Raw genomic sequence first — 10996 nt, forward strand, 5'->3', positions numbered from 1 at the left:
GATCTAGTCTGATGATATAGGCTTCATCAGACTCTAGATTGAATTCAAGTCCCTTAATACCAGAAAATGTAGTGATGATTTTCACAGTATTAGGCTTCATTTCAACAATTTCTCCACTGTGAGATCTGTACTTAGGACAGTATGGCCTGTCAGACTTTACAGAGTAAAGTTTCTTCTGCCTTTGAATATTTGATTTTAAACAACCTGCTGCACCATCTGTTGATCTGTTTCCACTTGAAGTAGAAATTGAACATGTTCCAGTTCTTCAAAATACTTCAATGAAATAGCATTCTCCCTGATCTGGAATACCCTCCCATCTGTCATAAAGTAAAACATGATATCTTCTTTCAAAACAGAGTGGTAAACCATTTGTACAGATTCAAGTTGATTCAATCTCTCAGGAGTTGCTCCTACACCTGGTTCACTTATGGAAGTTGGATCATTGGTAGTGTTGTGTATTCTCTTCTCTTTAGAACTACCCAATCCTGATTTGTCTCTTGCTTCCTTTCCTGTAACAACTCTTGCTTCAAAAAAACTTGATGTAGTCTTCAAAGGTTGAGTCTGTTGAGCTTTGGTGAATCCTGGTAGTAGAATCTTTGAAGGTTTATCATGAGCAATGTCAGAGGTTTCCTTTACCTTATCTTCTGATATCAAGCCAACTTGAGCTATGTCAGAGGTTGCTTGCTTCACTGTAATATCAAAATTTACTAAGTCCTGATCTTGAACAACATGAGCTCTGTCAGAGGTTGTTTAAATATCCTTTTTCTTCAAAATCAGACTAGCATCTTCTTCATATTTTTCTTTCAGATCCATGACTGGCATATATACCTTTACAGGTTCACCAATTTTTGCTTTGCCCTTGGATCTAGGATCTACCTCCACTTATGATTTGGCTTTGGTTGCCTCAGAAATTGACCTTTCTTTTATCACAATGCCCTTAGGCTTTGGTGGCTTCTTCTCCATGACTTGAGCTTTAGACTTTGTCTTGACATTTTTTGCTTTAAGTCTGGCTTCTTCTTCCTTCAGACTTTCAATATCCATGCCTGGATTGTCTTTTAAAAATAGCCTTTTGGAAATCTCTTCATCAAGTTCCAGATGTTCACTAGAACTTATCCTTTTACCAGTATCAGAACTTATTCTTCTCCTAGTATCAGAACTTGTTCTTTGACTTGTAGTTCCACCTTTGCTTGATGAAAAACCTTTGCCTTGACCATGACCTCTACCCATTCCAGAGTTTCCCTGGTCATTATTTCCATCATCCTTACCCTTCAGTGGTTGAGTAGATTTGCATTTGGACTTAATCACTTTCCCCCCTTTTTGGCATTAGCAGGTAAAAGAAGAGAGACAAGCAATTCCACTGAGGATTGGATCTCATTGAGTTGAGTTTGCTGAGAAGCTTGATTCTTTAGAATTTCAGAAATTTGATCTTGTTGCTTCTCCTGAGTATTTTCAATATACCCAATTCGGTCAAAGGCTGGCTTGAAAAATCTGTTCTTTTCCAATTTTATATTCATATCTTACTGGATCAGAGATTCTTGAATTTTGTTCACCTTGGCATGAGTTATGGAGTGTTGACCTTGAAGGTGCCTAGTACTCATTGCAGTAACTCTCAGATGTGCCTTGAAATCATCAATAATCAGCATTTCATTAGCCTTAGCCAGGTGCTCAGCAAGAATTTTTTCAGTAGGAACAAAACTAACTGTGTTCCATTCCTTTGTCCACTCCTTTCCTCTAGGAGTTTCACTCCAAGGTACTGGTGCATCCTCTCTAACAAAATTCTTGATTAAATCAGCTTTGCATGGAGCTTGTTGAGGTGCATGTCTAGATGGACCAGCTGCATCAGCATCTATATTTGTAGCAGCTTCACCAGTAATTTCAGCATTGTCAGCATCAGAACTTACAAAGTCTGCAGTATCAGCATCCTCTGATAAAATAACAGTATGTAAGGCTATAGAGGCTTCAACATCATCCTCTAAATTCTAATCTGCAACTAAGTTCTGATCAACATCCAAATTTTGATGCCCACCTAAAATCTGATCTTTATCATCTAGATTCAGAACTGGTGTTGATGGAATATCTGCATTGAAATCAGCACCCAAAAGTGGTGTTGTTGGTGGAGTGAGTTGAGTTGGTGGAGCTTCCAAGTACAGAACCTCATGCATAATCAAGTTACGAATATCAATTTCAGCACTTGTACCTGGGTCTTCAACATGTACTGGATTAATGATAGGAGACACAGGAGGTGTAATATCTGGGATATATCGTGTAATTATTAATTATTATGTATGTTCAGTATTTATTCTGTGAATTATTTGTTGATTGTTAAATGTGTTTGGATGTTTAAAAATAATATTAATTGAGTATTTTATTTTTTATATGTCCAAAATAAAATATAGATAATTGTCATATCTTCCTATTTATTTTTATGTTGATTTATGATTTTATAGGAAATATATGGTTTTTATAAAATCTTTTTCCGAGTATTTAAAAACTATTTTATACAATTGAGAACCAACCGACGTCATCCGTTTTTACATTTTTATAAACCGAAACTCTTCCGAAAACTCATTCCAAACCTAATTGCAATATTTCGAGCATTTTCCATGTTTCGACTTTTTCGATCAGGCGTAGTGTTTGTCCTGCGCGGGTCCCGGCGCAACATTTTCGATACATTATTCATTTCGGTAAATCAATAAAACTCGTATTTTTGATAAACAGGATCTTTTTATTAAACTATCACAATTATCACCTTGTAATACGTGTAACCAGGCGCTGAGACCAAGACCGCAGTACAAATAAACGTATCATTTTATATTCGGAATGATCCAACGGGATACTAATTTTCCGTAATTATAAATAACCTTTACCGAATTTTATTTCGTACCGAAAATCATTTGCAAACAATAATACTATAATTTTATAGAGAAAATCTATATATTCATATACACTTTCAAGAATCAAACAATCTTTTGGAGGTGTTATTGAATTCAGTTTGGAAAGCTTGAGTAACCAAATCAAAGGTCTTGACGAGCTCTATCATAATCTGTGATCCATACACCTGCAGAAATTAAGGTTATTTTTCTATAATTTTATTTATTTTCGAATTATTTTAATTAAAAATATGAATTTTTGTTCGGATGATTGTTTGGATGATTTGATGATTGCATGTTGTAGAGCTTGTTTTCCTGATGATTTTCATATGTCATATGACTGATTTGGAGTTCAATAACATGTTCAAAATTAAGTTTGATTTTCGAATTTTGAAATTAGGGTTTATAACCCGTATGAATGTTCTTAATTGAAATTTAGGGCTTTTTGATCTAGGGGTTATTAGCTGTTGATATATAGTGGGTTGTGTTCCTTATGAAATTTGAAATCGATTGGTATATAATTCGTTAACAGAGGATTCGTGAATCGAAGGGAGTTGTGTTTTGAAAATTTCGTCGAGTTCGCTGGTTTGGCGAACTTCTCGGCCATTTTCCGGCCTATTCAGGGGTTGTCTGTGTGATTGAATGGTATGGTTAGATTCCTGGTGAATTGTAGATTAAATCTGGAGCTTGTGGAGGTGTCAGGATTCCGGGAACGTCGTCTCCAGCGAGACAAGACGTTTTCTGGCGACGGGGGTGCAAAATTGCACTTTAGCCCCTGTTATTTCGAAAACGATGAAGTTCAGTCCCTGAACTTTCCAGAACTTGCAAATTTAGGATTCATGTTTTAAAAATGTTTAAAAATCATATTTTCTATTTATTTTAATTATAAAAATTCATTTTTAATTTCTGAAAATTCCAAAACTTATTATTTTAATTCCAAAATTTATTTTTAATTCAAAAAAAATCTGAATTAATTAGTTAATTAATTTCAGTTAATATTTAATTGATTAATTGGTCAATTAATTAGAAAATTAATTGATTAATGGATTTAAATAATTATTAATTGATTTTAATTAATTATTTAATTAGATTTAATTATTTAAAAATGATTTAAAAATTCCAAAAAATAGTTTTGAGCTTTAAAATATTATTCTAAATTGTTTTCAAGGATCGTTAATTATTATAAAAGTGTCTTGAAACCAGATTTGTCCAACCGAACCCTGTTTATTACTCTGAAATTGATCCAACGACCCGTTTTAATTCCGAAAAATATTTTAAAAATCATTTTAAATACCCGAAAGCATGTTTATGACCCGAGATTCCTTTATAAATGATATGTCATTGATTATTTGACGTGTTATGTGTTATATATGACTTGTTGTTTGACTGTCGATCTATATGTTCAATGTTTACTTATTTATAGCGTAACTTTCAATCCTTTAATCGGATTTGGGTGAAACGAAGGGTAGATAGAATTGTATGTCGAATAGATCGTATGAGTTGAATATTGATAGATGTTTATGATATGTGAGCAGAAGAGGCAAGGTGTAGGAGAGGAAAACAGACAGTCGAGGAGTAAGACGGTTTTGATTGGAAGTTAGTACAGTTAGTACAGATAGGCAAGGTGTGATTTGAACTTTCTCGAAATATATTTTAGTTGCTTGATAGTCCTGTTTTATATTGAAAGTGCTTTGAAGCACTGAACCCTAAACCCTAAACCCTGATTCCAGTTATTGATCTTGAGCCGTAAACCTTATTCTTTCTAAACCATTGATTGTTGTACACCCAAATACGAACCACAAATATACGATACAACTCCATAAATACATACAAACTAAATACCAAACATTGAACCAGATTACTTACATATTCAAACCATTATACCTTACGCTTTGAGTGACCAAATCCTTGAAACCTTGAAACATTGATTCCTTTGTTATCCAATTCTTTCATTACTTAACAGCCAAGCTTTGAAATTGCCACAATGATCCTTTGTGAAGATTGAAACCATTTTATTATCAAACATCCATTGCTATTTATGATTCTTTTTATTTCTTTACATTGTTTATTCTGTTATCATGTTAGAATTGGATTGTTTTTATAAAATTATGGACCAGATTCGTGGTCAGACCATATTAATGGTCAAGTTAGGCCAACGTGTGCCTTGCATCCAGTAGTTAGAGCAGTGCTGTGTGCTTTGCTCGGGGTTAGTGTGTGACTGATCTGCAGCCTAACCTTGGTTTTAAAATAAAAAAATAATATCCAATTCTAAATCATAATTCATTGTTCACTTGATATCATAACCCTTTCTAGTTGATGATCATTATTCTCAGCCTTGTCATTGAGATTTGCTGAGCTAGTTAGCTCATTTGTGCGATGTTGTTTATGTTCTTTTCCAGTTAAGAAGGAACCAACTGGTTGCGAGGATCCCAAACTAGTGCGAGAGCCAGGGGTCCAGGTTGATCGAGTTAAGCTAGCAGGCATATTTTCGGATAATTTAAGTTTGTAAAAGTTTATAATAATGTTTAATATTCAGTTCTGAGTTTGAATAGTTGGGATTTGGACGTTTGTAATATAAAGTGTGTGTGTGGCTTGTGTACATACTTTAACATGTTACGGTCCGTGGTAGTTGGGAAGTAGGGTCACTGCATATTATTATTATCTTTATTATTGTTATAAGCAGGTTATAAATAAGGTGTGTACGTGTGTACCCTAAACTTCTAACCCGGGTTTGGAGGACGCCACAGGTTTAGTATCAGAGCTACAGGTTATAAGCAGGTTATAAATAAGGTGTGTGCCTATGTTGACGGGAATGGGTAGAGGGTTAGGATTAGAAGTAAGAAATAGAATAATAGAACGTCGAGAGGTTGAGTGATACAGTATAATAGGTATTAGTATGATTCACGTCGTGGTTCGAGATTTTTATATTGCGATATGATTTCAAATAGCAGTGATGGCCGACTCTTTCATCCCCGTATCAGCTGATCACTCAGAGCCCTCAGTTGGAGTACCATTTTCAGATCCACGTCATGTTGTTCCACCATTGTTGGCTATTCTACCTCCACCTATGTTGCAACCCGTACCACTACAGGCTATTCCACCCCCAGGCATGAGGCCACCTATCAGAAGACCCCCGCCTGCTGATTCAGGCTTTACTGGTCATTCAGTTACAGGTGTACCTTTCCAGTTCTCTTTCTATCCTATCCCATATCATCAGTTCGAGGCTTGCCTTATAGAGCAGCGATTCTTACAGGGCCAGATTCAGGAGTTGTTACATATCATGCGTAGCAGAGAGGTTGGGAGTGGTGAGAGGCGACTCAGAGAGAGGCTCCAGGTGTTTCGTAAAGCAGCTGCTGTGAGGATTACTGAGGCTTCTCATGAGGACATCACCCCTGATTTTCTAGGAGAGTGGGCTAAGTGGGTTCTAGAGGAGCTTGAGGATATTGGAGGTCCAGATTTGCCATGAGTCAGAGATCCAGAGATGGAGATGCTGAGCAGTGTTGTTATGGTTGTGTAGTATGTACAGTAGTGTGTAGTATGTATCGATAGATTTTTGAGTTATATTTATAGACTAGATATGCTGACTAGTGAGTAGGTTTGTTGTACCCCTTTTTTCTTTTACTTCCGAAGCGTCTTTACGCTTGTACTACCTAAATTTTTTTATCTATATATATCAGTACCTTTTCCTTTCCAGCATTGTCATTTACTTTACTGCACCTTTTTTACTTTACCTTAATTATTGCACCAGTTATACCCCTGTGATACCATGTACCCTATCCCCATAACTGTTTATATTCTGTAAAGAAACATGCAATTTACTTACTTCAACTGTTACAACTATAATAATAGCAACCAAGATGACACAAACTAGAATGTCAACCCAGGACCCGTAGACCCAGCAATAGGCCAGATTCTTCAAATCTTGGCCCAACAAACAGTTCACCTGGCACAACAACTACAGAGACAGACCAATCCCCAGGTAACTTTCAAAACTTTTCAGGCAGTAAACCCACAAGAATTCAAGGATTCCTTAGATCCAATTGAAGCAAATGTTTGGTTAAAGGAAATAGAGAAGTCATTTGCCTTAGTGAAGGTGAAGGAAGAACAGAAGGTTGAGTTTACGAGTTATTACTTGAAGAATGAGGCCACCTATTGGTGGGAAACTATGAAGACATTGGAAGGTACATATGTTATTACTTGGGAAAGGTTTAGGGAATTGTTTTTAGAAAATTATTTTCCTCAGTTTATCCAGGATCAGATGGAGCTGAAGTTTTTAGAGTTAAAGCAAGGAAATATGTCGGTGACGGATTATGAAATTAAGTTTGAAGAGTTGTCAAGGTATGTGCCGTCATATGTGGATACTGACATGAAGAAGGCTAAAAGATTCCAGCAAGGTCTGAAGCCATGGATCATAGGGAAGGTAGCCATTTTTGAGTTGGATACCTATACAGGAGTTGTACAGAAGGCCATGATTCCAGAGACAGAGAGTGAGATGTCACAGAAGGAAAAGGAAAGTAAGAAAAGGAAATTTGAAGGGAATGAAGGTCAGTCACAACCAGGGAAGTTTCCAAATTTTAAGAAAGGCAAGTTTCAGCCAGGGAGAAATTTTAATTTCAAGAGACAAAATGCAGGCGACGGAGGCCAGGGCAATCGTCCAGCCAATGTGAATCAGCCGAATCAGTTAAGGTTAACTTTTCCAGATTGTCAGGTATGTGGGAAGAAACATGGAGGAGTTTGTAATAAGTTGAATGTGGTTTGTTTCAAGTGTAATCAGAAAGGGCACTATGCGAGGGAGTGCTGAAATCAGCCAGCGAGAGAGCCAGCAAACAAGGATCAGCCTATCCAGAATCCAGCGGCGAAGGTTCCAGCTATTGGATTTACGTGCTTTAAATGTGGGAAGCCAGGACATATAGTTAGGGATTGCAAGACACCAGCCCCAGTTAGTAATGCATTGAGGATTATAAGATCCACCCAGCAGTGAATGAGACTCCAAGGGCTAGAGTTTTTGATATGTCTGTAAAGGACGCTATCTAGGATACTGATGTCGTGGCCGGTACGCTTAATGTGGATTCTTTATGTGCCAAAGTGTTAATAGATTCGGGAGCAACTCGATCGTTTGTTTCACAAGATTTTGTTAGTAAGTTAAATTGTCTAGTTGAGTATTTAAATAAAATAGTGACTGTGGAATTAACAAATCAAGAACGTGTATCTGTTAATCAAGTTTGTGGGATATGTGAGATTGAGATTTCTGGTAGTAAGTTTTGTGTAGATTTAATACCATTTAAGTTAGGAGAATTTGACGTTATCTTAGGAATGGATTGGTTATCTAATCATGATGCCCAGATAGATTGTCGAAATAAGAAGGTAATGGTAAAGAGCTAGATGAAAGGATAGTAACGTTTAAGGGCCAGAAGCAGGTAAAGAAATTCTTAACGATGATTCAAGCCAAGAAGTTACTATGACAAGGATGCGTGCATTTTGTGGCATATGTGATTGATAGAAGTCAGGAGCCAGTAAAACTAGAAGATATTCCAGTAGTTAATGAATTTCCAGACGTGTTTCCCGATGAGTTACCAGGACTTCCTCCGGACAGAGCAATTGAATTTGCGATCGACTTAGCACCTGGAATAGAACCAGTATCCAAGGCCCCGTACAGAATGGCGCCCGTTGAGATGAAGGAACTAGCGAAGTAATTGCAAGAGTTGTTAGAAAAAGGAGTAATCAGACCCAGTGTATCCACGTGGGGTGCACCGGTATTATTTGTCAAGAAGAAGGATGGAAGCATGAGACTGTGCATCGACTATCGGGAGCTTAACAAGCTTACAATCAAGAACAAGTATCCGTTACCCAGAGTTGATGATTTGTTTGACCAATTGAAGGGAGCCAAGTACTTCTCCAAGATCGACTTAAGATCGAGATATCATCAACTAAAGATTAAGCCAGAAGATATACCAAAGATAACTTTCAGGACGAGGTATGGACATTATGAATTTTTAGTAATGTCTTTTGGATTGACCAATGCCCCGGCAGCATTTATGGACCTGATGAACAGAATTTTCAAGGAATACTTGGACAAGTTTGTTATTGTGTTTATAGACGATATTTTGATTTATTCAAAGACAGAAGAGGATCATGCAGAACATTTGAGAACAGCTTTGGAAATTTTAAGGAAAAAGAAGTTATATGCTAAAGTCTCAAAGTGTGAGTTTTGGCTACAGGAAGTTCAGTTCTTAGGACACATAGTCAGTAATGAAGGAAACAAAGTGGACCCAGCGAAGATTGAAGCAATTACAAATTGGGAAAGACCGAGAACACCAACAGAGGTAAGAAGTTTCTAGGGATTAACAGGATATTATCGTTGATTCGTTCAAAATTTCTCAAGGATTTCAACACCATTGACAAAGCTTACACGGAAGAATGAAAAGTTTATATGGAATGATAAATGCGAAGAAAGTTTTCAGGAATTGAAGCGAAGATTAATCACAACACCTGTTTTGTTACTTCCCGACGATTAAGGAAATTTCATAATTTATAGCGATGCTTCTCATAAAGGACTCGGATGTGTTCTGATGCAGCACGATAAGGTGATTGTGTATGCGTTAAGGCAACTGAAACCACACGAACAGAAATGTCCTACTTATGATTTGGAGCTAGCAGCCATAGTTTTCGCTTTGAAAATTTGGAGACATTATCTATATGGAGAAAAATGCGAGATTTATACGGATCACAAAAGCTTGAAGTACATATTCACACAAAAGGAGCTTAATATGAGACAGAGGAGATTGTTAGAATTGATTAAGGATTACGACTGCACGATTAACTATTATCCCGGTAAAGCAAACGTTGTAGCAGATGCGTTGAGTCGGAAAGAAAAGTTAAATGTGTTATCAGTACCCAAAGAAATATATAAGCAATTTCAGAAACTGGAATTGGAGATTAGGGTTTGTAAGTCTGATGAAGCGAAAATATATAGTATGACTTTTCAGCCGGAGTAGTTAGAGAAGATAAGGTAGTGTCAAGAAGAGGTAATGGATCAGGATATAAATCGTTTGGTAGGTGAAGAATTGTGTACGCAAAAGGACGATCAAGGTATTCTTAGGTTTTCTTCTAGAATTTGGATTCCACCAGTGACGAAGTTGAAGAATGAAATTTTACAAGAAGCTCATAATTCAAGGTATTCAATCCATCCAGGGAGTACCAAGATGTACAGAGACTTAAAGGAAAATTATTGGTGGCCAGATATGAAGAGGGAAATTGCGGAATGGGTTAGCAGATGTTATACATGTCAGAGAGTTAAAGCAGAGCATCAGAGACCAAGTGGATTACTACAGCCATTGGAGATTCCAGAGTGGAAGTGGGAGCATATTGCCATGGATTTCATAGTTGGATTACCAAGGACAAAGGCTAATCATGATGCCATCTGGGTTATCGTGGATAGACTTACCAAGTCAGCTCATTTTTTTCCTATAAATGAAATATTTTCACTTGACAAGTTGGTCCATATGTACTTGAAGGAAATTATAGTTCATCATGGAGTTCCTGTGTCTATCGTATCCGATCGAGATCCGAGATTTAATTCGAGATTTTGGAAGAGTTTTCAAGAATATTTAGGAACGAGACTGAATATGAGTACGGCTTACCATCCACAGACGGACGACCAGAGTGAGACCGATCCAGACAATCGAAAACATGCTACGTGTTTGTGCTATTGATTTTAAAGGAAGTTGGGACGAGCATTTACCTCTGGTAGAATTTGCTTACAATAACAGTTATCACGCCAGTATTGGGATGCCACCCTATGAAGCCCTTTATGGACGCAAATGCAGATCTCCAGTGTATTAGGACGAGGTAGGAGAACGCAAAATACTTGGACCTGAATTAATGCAGCAGACAAAGGAAGTTGTTGAAGTTATCCAGAAGAGATTGATAGCAGCACAAGACTGTCAAAGGAAATATGCAGATCAATCAAGGAAAGATATGGAATTCGAAGAAGGGAATTTGGTATTACTAAAAGTATCACTGTGGAAGGGATTAAGAGATTTGAAAAGAAAGGAAAACTGAGCCCAAGATATGTCGGACCTTTTGAGATTCTAAAGCGTGTTGGCAAAGTAGCTTACGAGTTGGCG

Source organism: Apium graveolens, chromosome 10, assembly GCF_009905375.1.
Source record: "Apium graveolens cultivar Ventura chromosome 10, ASM990537v1, whole genome shotgun sequence".
Classification (NCBI taxonomy): Eukaryota; Viridiplantae; Streptophyta; class Magnoliopsida; order Apiales; family Apiaceae; genus Apium; species Apium graveolens.